Source organism: Ailuropoda melanoleuca, chromosome 6, assembly GCF_002007445.2.
Source record: "Ailuropoda melanoleuca isolate Jingjing chromosome 6, ASM200744v2, whole genome shotgun sequence".
Lineage (NCBI taxonomy): Eukaryota > Metazoa > Chordata > Mammalia > Carnivora > Ursidae > Ailuropoda > Ailuropoda melanoleuca.
Window position 1 is genome coordinate 76,106,982 of NC_048223.1, and position 12,438 is coordinate 76,119,419.

Below are 12,438 nucleotides of genomic sequence, written 5' to 3' on the forward strand. Positions count from 1 at the left end.
CTTTAAAAAAAAAAAAAGATGATTTTGTTTAACACTGGCTTAATATGAACACTAGAAAATAATTTCAATTTTATGAACTCCTGCTATTTGGCATATACTGGCCCACTTCAGGACTGGTTTTGTTTCTCGGGTTTAAAAACAATCCACCTGAATGGGATAGGCTGGTGATGGGTAGTGAGGAGGGCCACATATTGCATGGTGCACTGGGTGTTATACTCAACTAATGAATCATGGAACTTTACATCAAAAACTAGGGATGTACTGTATGGTGACTAACATAATATAATAAAGTATTATTAAAAAAAAAACAAAACAAAAAAATCAATCCACCCGAATTGTTGAATGACTATCTTTTATACCTGAAACTAATATAACACAGTATGTTAACTATACTGGAATTAAAATAAAAACTTCAAAAAAATAAAAATAAAAACAATCCACCTTTTTCTATAGAGGCACATAAAGTAGAAAAACCAAAAACAAAGACAAAAAAAATGAAATCGGTACAATTTGCCCAAACCAAGTCAGCTAACTGCCCAAGAAAAACTACACTACTAGTGATCAGAAATGAAGAGGTAAGCAACTATTTTCAAGGACCACACAAATGCTCAGAAAACTAATTTCTAAAATACTGATTTTAATTTTTACCTTTTGACCCCCAAGAATCTTAGGTTTGGAATGTAGGACAGTTTGCAGAGCAAACAGCACCTCTGAGAGATAATAGTGAATCAGACATGCGTGCTAAGATTGAGGCATGATTTAATTTAGTTGTATTTATTGATATTTTGCTGGAGGCTCCTAAGTTTCAGCTATTTGATGAAACTCTCCTAAAACTTAGATTTTATTCTAAGTATATATTAATTTTCTTTAATCTGTAAAACTCACAAAGAGTTAATGCTTAGCTTTAGTAATGGCCTGTCTGGCAAGTGGTCTCCTCCTGCATGTTTAAGCAAAGCTACCCTGTTTTCTGAATTTCTAGCCAAATGATAAACTTAGTGGTTGACATTGAAGATATTTTCAAAAACTGAAAAGGATCCACCAAAGAGTTAGACTTGGAACTAATTTCCATAAGTTCTGGACCAACTAAAGATAGTTAAGAAAGTATTCTGGGTACCAAAAATAGAAACAGGAAGTTTTAAAAACCCAAACCAACAAAGAGCAATCAAAGTAATAATGTCATGCAAGCATAAAATAAGAAGCAGCACTGCAAGCATAACCTCAGGAGGAGTATCATGAAAACCAACTAAACCAACAAGCACCACCACACCAGCATCCAAGTATACAGCTATCCAATAGGTTACCTCTGTCTAGTGAGGATCCCATCATACATCACAAAAGAAAGAAAACTAGTTAACCAATTGAAAATACAAGTACCAAATGAATCATCACAGTCTTCTTAATAAACCTATCCAAAATAGCCTCTATTGGGTATTTGCTTATTCATATGAAATGGTCAGCATAAACAGGTAAAAACTCCACAGTTTAATGCTAACAAAGCAGTGAGGTTCTGATGGCACGTTCTAGTTAGGAAAGGACTTCGACTCATCTGTGGTGGACAGAAAGCATGGTCCTGTTTGACAGCATTTAGAGATTACTTCTTTGAACTGACAACAAAAATGAGCACATAGTCCAATGTGTTCAAATTTAGGTTAGATCTTGTATCACACTTGATCTTCTATCAAGAGACTGAACACAAATTTCAGACAAACAAACAAACAAACAAACACTACTGGAAGAGAACTAGGGCAGCAAAGCCTTTCGCTGGGAAGTTAACATTTTAATCTCTCAAAAAAGGGAAACATATGTTTACATTTTTTACATTATACAAGATACCGCAAAAATAAAGTATGTGAATAAAAAAATACATAAAATGAGAATAGGCTCCTGAAGGCATAACATTACTAGCTAGAACAATAAATATGTATAAAAGCTGAGTACTTTGCATTAATTATGTAATGATTGTACAGAGAGATTGCTATAAGCCAGTAAAATAAATACTAGGATCCAGAAGTTGAGAAACACACAAAAGTCTTAGAGACAGAGTGAAAAGTGGCAGCTAAGACAGAGAAGCATATCTAACAGTATTTTTTTCTAACAATCATCTGGACTATGCTGCTGTTCCAAAGATGAAAAAAAGATATATCTAACTCTGTTGGTAACTTTTAATTTTGATATAATTTCAAACTCAGAAAGGCAGAAAGATCAATATAAGAAATCATCACATACTTTTCCTCATATACTTTTTACCCACATTCACCAATAGTTTACATATTACCTTAGTTGCTTCATCATTTTATATATGTATTCTTTTATACCTCTGAAAGTTCAATATACATGTCCCTTCACATTTAAATATTTCACTATATACTTCCTATGAACAAAGACATTCTCTTAAATACCATAGCATAAATTTAATAAAATCAGGATATTTAATACTGATACATACTATTATCTAATCCAGTCTTTTAAATTTAGTTAACTAAATTTAAATTTAAATCCAATAATTTCCTTTTTAACTATTTTCGCCCCAGCCCAAGATGCAATCCACAATCGTAAGTGGCTTTAGTTGTCACGTCTCTTCAATCTCTATAATCCCAAAATAGCTTTTTTTGCCCTTCTTTATTTTTTCCTTTGGAGGTTTATTATTATTTTTGATCGTAGTAAAATTTATGTAACATAAATTCACCATTTTAACCATACAATATGTGGGCCTTTAGGTTTTGATTTTTCACGTTTTCTAGGATCATCCATGTTGAAGCATCAATTAGTACTTCATTCTTATTTTTTTTTTAAAGATTTTATTTATTTATTTGACAGAGAGAGACAGCCAGAGAGAGAAGGAACACAAGCAGGGGGGGTAGGAGAAGAAGCAGCAGCCTCCCAGCTGAGGAGCCTGATGCGGGGCTCGATCCCATAACGCCAGGATCACGCCCTGAGCCGAAGGCAGACGCTTAACGACTGAGCCACCCAGGCGCCCCTGTACTTCATTCCTTTTAATCATCAAATAATATTCCATTGTATACATACCACAATCTGTGTTTATCCATTCATCCATTAAAGGCTACTTGGGTTGTTTCGAGCTTTGGCTATTGAGAACAGAGCTACTGTGAACATACATGTGCAAGTATTTATTTCACTATCTGCTTTCAGTTCTTTTGGGTATGTGCCTAGGAGTGGAACTGCTGGGTCATATCATAACTCTATGTTGAAGTTTTTGAGGAATGGCCAAATTGTTTCTCACAGCGGCTGCACCATTTTACTACTACCAATGTACAAAGGTCCGAATTTCTCTACACCATCATCAACACTCATCTTCCTTTTTTTAAAAAAAATTATAGCTGGGGCTCCTGGGTGGCTCAGTCCATTAAGAGGCTAACCTTTGGGGGCGCCTGGGTGGCACAGCGGTTAAGCGTTTGCCTTCGGCTCAGGGCGTGATCCCAGCGTTGTGGGATCGAGCCCCACGTCAGGCTCCTCTGCTATGAGCTTGCTTCTTCCTCTCCCACTCCCCCTGCTTGTGTTCCCTCTCTCGCTGGCTGTCTCTATCTCTGTCGAATAAATAAATAAAAATCTTTAAAAAAAAGAAAAAGAGGCTACCTTTGGCTCAGGTCATGATCTTAGGGTTCTGGGATCAGCTCTGCATTGGGCTCCCTGCTTAGCGGGGAGTCTGCTTCTCCCTCTCCCTCTGCTCCCTTGCCCTGCTCATGCTAATAAACAAAATCTTCTAAAAAACCCGAAAAACGATAGCCATTCTAGTGCGTGTGAAGTGGTATTTCATTGTGGTTTGATTTACACTTCCCTAGTGCCTAATGATGTTGAGCATGTTTCATGTGTTTGTTGGCCATTTGTATATCTTCTTTGTAGAAATGTCTATCCAAATCCTTTGCCTATTTTTTGAATTGGGTTATTAGTTCTTTTGTTATTGAGTTGTAAAAGTTCTTTACATGTTTTTGTTTAGTTCTTCATATGGTCTGTATACAAAACCTGTTATCAGGATTGATTTGCAAATGTTTTCTCCATTCTGTGCATCGCCTTTCTACCACCTTGATAATATCCTTTGATGCATGAAAGGTTTACATATTGATGAAGTTCAATTTGCTTGTGCTTTTGATGTCATATCTAAGACTCCATCACCAAATCCAAGGTTATGAAGATTTACTCCTATGTTTGTTCTAACACTTTGGTAGTTTAAGCTGTTACATTTATGTTATCGATCCATTTTGAGTTAATTTTTGTATGTAATGTGAATTAAGGATCCAACTTCATTCTTTTGCATGTGAATACCCAGTTGACCCCACACTATTTGTGGAAGAGACTATTCTTTCACCACAGAATGGTCTTCACACCTTGTTGAAAATCAATTGACTATAAATATGTGGGTTTATTTCTGGGCTCTCAATCTCATTCCATTGATTTGTCTATTTTATGCCAACATCATACTGTTTATGTTTTCATAAAATTTTAAAATTATGGTAAAATGTACATACAAATTTTTAAAGTGTACAACTCAATGATAGTAGGTACATTCACGATGTTATGTAACTATCACCACTATCTAGTTCCAGAACTTTCCCCATTTGGAAACCCCTTCCCTGTTAAACAGTCACACCGCACTGCCCCTTTCTTCTGGCCCCTAATCTACTTTCTGTCTCTATGGAGTCACTTAGATATTTCATATAAATGGAGCCAGTTATTTTCTTAGTAGGCTACTCTGCAGATTACAATTTACATCTTAAATTTACAACAACCTAGTTTGAATTAATACCAACTTAGCTTCAATAATACTAAAACAAACTGTGCTCCTCTAGGGCCCTATCTCTTTAAATATTTTCATAAATTACATCTTTATACAGTGTTCCCATTAACACAGATTTATAATTACTATTTTACGCATTTGTCTTCTAAATCACAGGGGGAAAAATGACTTAGAAACCCAAAATACAATCACATTGGCTTTTATTTACCCCTGTTGTTATGTTTACTGGTGTCATTTGTTCATACAGCTTCAAGTTATTATCTAGTGTCCTTTCATTTCAGCCTTGAGGACCGCCCCCCATTAAAAAAATTTTTTTTTATTTGTCAGAGAGGGAGAGAGAGAGAGAGAGAGAGAGAGAGCGTGCGCACAAGCAATGTGGAGCAGCAGGCAGAGCAGGCAAGGGAGAAGCAGCCTCCCTGCTGAGCAAGAACCCAATGCAGAACTTGATTCCAGGAACCCAGGATCATGACCTGAGCTGAAGGCAGATGTGTAACTCACTGAGCCATCCAGGCATCCCAGGACTCCCGTTAGCATTTTTTTAAAAATAGGGTACGTCTACTAGCAACACTTACTTTCATGATTCTTTTTCTTAGTTTTTGACAGTTTGATTATAATGCGTCTCAGGGCAGGTATTGTGAATTTATCCTAGTGTAGATTCACATATTTCATTAATTTATAAAGTTCTCAGCCATTGTTTCTTCAAATATTGCTCTCTTCTCTTTCTCCTTGCCTTCTGGAATTCCTATCATACATATGTTGGTACACTTAATGATGTCGCAAAGGTATCTTCAACTCTGTTCACTTCTCTTTATTCTTTTTTCTCTGTTTCTCACAAAATGATAATATTAATTAACCTATCTTCAAGTTCATGGATTCTTTTTTTTACTGGCTGTTCAAATCTGCTGTTATATCTCTTTGGTGAAATTCTCCTTTTGGCTATTTTATTTCCAGTTTCAGAATTTCTACTTGATAACTTTTTGAAATTTCTCTTTGTTGATATTCTCTATTAGTTCGTACATCATTTTCCTTGTTTCCTTTGAGTTCTTTACCTATGGTTCCTTTTAGGTCATTGAGTATATTTAAGACAACTGATTTAAAGTCTGTAGTAAGTGTAGTGTCAGAGCTTTCCTATTTCTTTTTTTCCTGTGAAATGGACAATACATTATTCTTTGAAAGCAAAATTTGTTGTTGAAAACTGGATATTTTGTATAACGTGGTAACTCTGGAAATCAGATTCTCCCTCTCCTCAGGATTTGTTGCTGCTGCTTGTGTGAGTTGTAGTTATTTCTTTAGTGACTTTTCTAAATTCTTTTTGTAAATACTGTATGCTCTGTCAAGCATGGTCACTCAAGTCTCTGTTCCATTACCTTAGTTGTCAGCTAGTGATTTGACAGAGATTTCTGGAGCCTAAGATGTGTGTGTGGAATACTCTCCAGGTCTTTGCAGGTTGGTTCTGTGTTGGGCATTCTTTCAAAGCTCAGCCACTGTTTAAAAAACTGCCTTTGCCTTCACTTCTTGCTTGCATAGAAGCTAAAAGGCAGCCAGAGGTGAAAGCTTAGGGACTGCTAAGGATTCTTCTAAGTATTCATTCAGCTCTGGACATGCAAGGCCTTCCAGATTCCTCAGTATATGGTGGAGCACTTCAAAGTCCTTGTTATCTCACTATCTCCAGCTGCAGCCTCTTCATTCCCAGGCTTTTTGGTTTGTTTGCTGCTTGTCTCAGGCTGCTGTGCCTAGTATATTTAATTCTAAATGCTTTTGACAAATGCCACTTGGGAGGCCACCCCAGCTCTAAGAAAGTTCCAACACAGGCAAAACAAAAGCAAGCCTGCAAGTGGATTCTTCACTGACCAGACAGGTCAATGCCCACATCCATATTCTCCAAGAAGAAGGTCTGCACTGCTCACTCTGGCATGTGCAAGTTGTACCAGGAATGGTTTAAGGCTGCCATTTGTGCTGGTGAGTGGGGAAATGGTCATCAGGTAAGTAACACCACAACTTTATCTTAGTAAATTTCAGCATCTTCTTTCTTCTTTAAGCATTCCACTGGTTGTTTAAAGCCTTTGCTAGTTAGATTCCAGAGATCTGAAAAAGTTGATAGTTTTTGCCAGCTTACCAACTGTCTTAGTGGAGAGATGTAGTTTTGGAGTTACCTACTGCCATTTTTTTAAATCTCTTTGTACTTTTTGACCTTGAAAGACTTGAAAAGTGAATTATACTGAAGATTAATCCCTCAATTTAAATTAGGCTGATGTTTCCTCATGATTACATTCATATCTGTCTAGTATAAACTATGAATTCATATTGGTATCTCTAATTTCATTCTAATACTATGAGGTACAATGTAGTCTTACCCCATACATACTTGTTATTCCCTTCTCAACAGGGAGAAACCTGGTCATATCATCTTCAATATATTTACTCATTTGCTTAAGCTTAGTATATACAGAGAGTAGTTTCACAATTGTTAATCATGTCTGCAAAAAAGCAAACATATCAGCTAGACTTCAGTATCTGTTTTGTTTTAAATAAAATCTACTTTCAGTAAAATGCACAAATCTAATGATACAAAACAATGAGTTTCATAAATATGTATATCTGAGTAACCCACATCCCCATCAAGATATCAAACATTTCCACTGGAAACATTTCCAGTGTTTCTTTTATGCTCCTCCACAGTTAATTCCCAACATATTTTTTTTAATTTTTTTTATTTATTTGACAGAGATAGAGACAGCCAGCAAGAGAGGGAACACAAGCAGGGGGAGTGGGAGAGGAAGAAGCAGGCTCATAGCAGAAGAGCCTGATGTGGGGCTTGATCCCAGAACGCCGGGATCACGCCCTGAGCCAAAGGCAGACGCTTAACTGCTGTGCTACCCAGACGCCCCCCAACATATTTTTATACCATTGACTGGTTTTGCCTCTTCTGGAAGTTTCTATAAATGGTATCACCAGTATATACTCTTTGGTGTATAGCTTCTTTAGCTCAGCATCATGGTGGGGAGAATCATTCATACTGTATTTTTTAGTTCATTCATTTTTATTGTAGAGAAGTCTATTAGTCATCAATAAAAGTGAAATAATTTATTCTAATTTGTCTATAATCACAATGCACAATATTATTCATTGCTTTATGGATAAACACAGGCTCTTTTCAGTTGTTGGCTATTTTGACTTTCCTCAAAGTTGCTGTACTTTTTTACTCATACCGTCAATGTATGAGAGTTCCAGTCACTCCACATCATTGCTAACATTGCCAGTCTTTTTCATTTTAGTCATTTGAGTGGGTAGGTAGTAGTATCTCATTGTGGTTTTATTGTGCATTTCCTTGCTGGTCAATGTTGTTGAGTATTCTCTATTTATTGGAAATTATGTATTTGCAAAATCCAAGTCTTTTGCCCATTTTTAATTGGGTTTGTTTTGTTTTTTATCACTGATCATCATATGTCCTGGATATGAGACTCTTTTCATGGAGTCTGACCTGGGTAACCTAGTGATTCTTGCCTGCTATTATTCACGTTCTTATGTAGATCTAGTTCCTTTCTACAATGAATCAGGGTTGGTCTGTATGACCAACAGAAGACAGCTTAAGTCATAATGTGTGACTTCTGAGGCTAGGTCATAAAAGGCATAAAAGGCACATTGATCTGTTGGAGGGAAGCCAGCTGTCATTTGAAAAGAACACTCAGGCAGGACTGTGGAGAGCCTACAGGAAGAGGATCTGAGGCCTCCCAACAACACTCAGTACCAGTTATTTTAGTGAGCCACATTAGAAATGAATCTTCCATACTTAGATGGCTAAGGCTTTAGCCAACCTCTGACTGTAACCTCACGAAAAACCCTGAATCAGAACAATCTAGACAAATTGCTCCCAAATTTCTTATTCACAGAAAGCATAAGTGACAAGAAATGATTATTATTGTTTTAAGCCACTAAGCATTGGATTACTCAGCAACAGATAACAAATATAGTCAAATACATGTATTAAAAATATTTTCTGCTAGTTTGTGGCTTATAATTTCTATTTTATCTTAAAAATGAAAAGTTTTAAATTTTCATGAAGTCTAAGTGGTTTTATTCCTTTATAGTTATTGCTTTTTATATGCTAATAAATTTTTGTCTCTCCTCAGTCCATTAAAATAGTCTCATATTTTCTTTTAGAAGTCTTATAGTCATAGATTTTACATTTAGGTCTACAATCTATTCCAAGTAAATTCTGTGTATAATGAGGGAAGGGGGTAGGGTTTAGTTTTCAAAATATGGATATATATAGTCGCTCCTAAATCATTTGTTGAAAACACCTTCCTTTCCCCATTTAATTATTTTGGTACCTTTGTTAAAGATTAATTTACCATATAAATGTGACTACTTTTTCTACAATATTTTCTGATTTGAGTAGTCCATTTTCTTTTGAAGGTCTTCTGATTACCAACAAAGTGTATGACTATTATCCAAAGTATAAATAAACAAGAAATTATCTGAATGGTTAAAAAGGTAGCTTAAAACCCTGCATGAGATGCATGTGGGATCATGGTTTAGGCTTAGCCACCTCCACTATTAGACAGTTATAAAGTGTGCAGAGATAATAAAGATGATGCTGAACATACATTCAATTATACATTGACTGGGAATTACTACTGGAACATATCTCCATAGGGGCTAAGGAAAAACACCTTATAATGCTCCTTTAGTTAGTGTGATTTTCTCCAGGAAGGTATCCCTTCCTCTACTACCTTACACAGAATATGTCCATGTTTGCAACCCTCAGTCCTCTAAAGGAGAAAATATTTGTTTGTGCAGCTGTATATGAGATCTCCGCTGAACTGAGTACAGTGAAAGGAAGAAGAGGCCAAAAGAAGGCCAAAGTGCTTCATATAAGAAAAAGTTGAAAACATCTGAAAGACAAGATATAGGAGGGGGAAGGACCGTAGAAAGGTGAAGAAAAAAGAAGGGAAGGGACATATCAAAGTCGGGAAAAATGGAGGAAAAGGGAAAGCATGTGTGCACATATGTGTGCATGTGTTTAAGAGAAAGAACAGAGACCGTGCATGTCTTGCAATAGGCTCCTTAAAAATGAGAAAGATGTTTAAAGAGGATTTTTAAATTAGCCATGCGTTTCAGCGTGCCCTGTGCAATGTAATCTTCTAATTTTTTCTTAAACGTCTACATTATTCTTCCATGCTTCTGGAGTTGTAGTAGGGGTAGAAGGAGAGAGGGAAGGAAGTTACATGTATGTTTTTCACGGAACCCACTTGTCAAAAAGTGGTTCAGGTGCATTTAAGATTGTACACCTATTAATTAACTCAATGTATTTGTAAGTGGGTTTAGCATCCACAATTCCAAAGCCGATTCTTTAAAAAATTCACGACATTACTAAAAAACACCAAAACTGCCATAAAACTATCAAATTCGATCTCTCAAATTACTTAAAGCTAGGAGAAAAATCAAATAAATACATTAAAATTTGGGAGGAAATGAGAGCTGGTCTTTATAATTGGTTTTATATGACTGCTTCTTAGCTGGTCTTTATAAATCTGATTCTTTATAAATCTGATTCTACCATAAATAATATCCTCAAACCAACTAGCCACAATACATAGGGAATCTGTGAAAATATAGATATTTGAGTTTGATATTGAATAAAATCTTAAAATTCCCAAAGTATGGTAAAAATGGAAAATCTAGAGTCAACGAAGGTAAAGTAGAGGGAAGGCTTTCAATTAGTTTTTCTTACTCCAAAGTCTTATCAATGTTTAATTCTGCAACTGAGAATGTCAAGTAAAATGTTTCTTCAATTAATCTTTTGAATAATGTTTAATCTTTGACTAAATTTTAAGTCATTTTTTTCCCTAAGCAAATATGATTCATATACTTTAGGGATGAAATGGGGGCATAGTCCAAGGAAAACATATTCTTTCTTACCAGATTGGTAATAATGTTCACTTTCTCTATCTCAGAGGTACTTATTTGTACCTTTTGTTACTAATGAACATTAATATTATACTAATGAACATATGTAATGTATTTTTACTAGGAAAATCTATCATAAAGATTTGTACTTAATTCAATATAACAAATTCGATGTAAATAATAAACATTAGACAAGCCAAAAGGAAGAAATTTCTGTATATAAAAGTCAAAAGAAGTAAAATATATTCTAAATCTATTGTAAGGCCACATAATGTGAGATTAAGTGATATATAAAAGATAAGTTTAGCCAACAAATTTATAGTAAGGGTCTAAGAGAAACTTGTTTTCATCTTAAAGTTACTGAGAAACACTTCTACCAATTCTTCAGTATATATGCTGAAATGTAAGAGCATTGGGTATTCTAAAAAAGAGACTGTAATTGCAGATACCTCCCAGAGCATTGTGCTATTTTATTATTGTTATTTTTAAATTAAAGTATAGTTGACATACAGTGTTATATTACTACCAGGTGTGCAACACGGTGATTCAATAGTTCTATATAACATATTTAGCGCATCTTAAAAGTTACATGTCAAACTCCAGTCAAATCACTTGAATCTCTGAAATTAAGGCTGAAATGCAGAAATGCAGGTCAACTGATCAGAACAGCATTTCTACCTAAAGAACAAAATTATGCAAAATATTGCAAAGCAATGTCCTCACTGACTCAAATAAGGGAAATTCAACATTTTACTATTCATTTATGTGACCTAGCCTAAGATCTTGTTTTGAAATTTAAACTACAACTACAGACTACAATAAAACATTCAAATTATTGAATTCGAGTAAAAACAAATAAATAAATAACCTCATAAGGGTCTTGGTACTAACCTCAACTGCATATCCTGAATCTTTTTATTTTTTAGGGAAGCAGGAATACTTAATTAGAAACTTAAAGCAAATCATACCCTATACATGTGTAATTGTTACACTTCTCTAGGAGTCTAAAACTTAAGTCTTTGGGGGACCTGGGTGGCACAGTCGCTTAAGCACCCACCTCTTGGTTTGGCTCAGGTCATGATCTCGGGGTCCTGAGATTGAGCCCCACATTGGGCTCCCCGCTCAGTGGCAGTCTGTTTCCCCCCTCTCTCTGCCCCTCCCCCTGCTCATGCATGCACGTACTCTCTCTGTAAAATAAATAAATAAATCCTTAAAAACAAACAAAAAACCTGAACTGTTTAACCAAGATCGTTTTGTGCTAAAGCATCCACGCTCTGGTTTCTGACTAATCACACAGACTTATATAACACTGCCAACGTTGCAGGTGCCATCAGGAGCCTTGGGACTGAGAATTCCAATCATGATTCAGATGTATTAATACTCACTGTGCTCAGTGAATCCTAACTTTAACAGCGTTGATCAAAGTAGGGCCAATAATTTTGCCTTTTAAGACTCAAGTGGATGAAGCCAAAGAGAAAAATCATATTTAGGAGTTTAATTTCATTATTTATTCTAGTTTAAACCCGCTTTTCAATTTTGATGAAATTTCAATTTCAGTTCAAAATAAACTTCCTACCAAATAGTAGTTGATGGATTATGTCAGCAAAATAGATGCAAATATATCAGCTAGAACCTCAAATCATCTCTGGTTTATAGAAAAATCTGATAAAGAACACAGCTTTACTATTTAAATTAAGATGTCAAAAAATAAATAAATAAATAAAGATGTCATCCTTTATGAGACTGAGATAATTGGACTGTTTTAATATTAACAT

At 35.4% G+C, this 12,438-nt stretch overlaps 1 protein-coding gene across 2 annotated transcripts in view; it reads right to left on the reverse strand.

The window, feature by feature from the left end:
• MICU1 (mitochondrial calcium uptake 1) overlaps positions 1-12,438 on the reverse strand; it is a 249,274-nt gene that overhangs the window by 116,070 nt on the left and 120,766 nt on the right. The window lies entirely within an intron of this gene.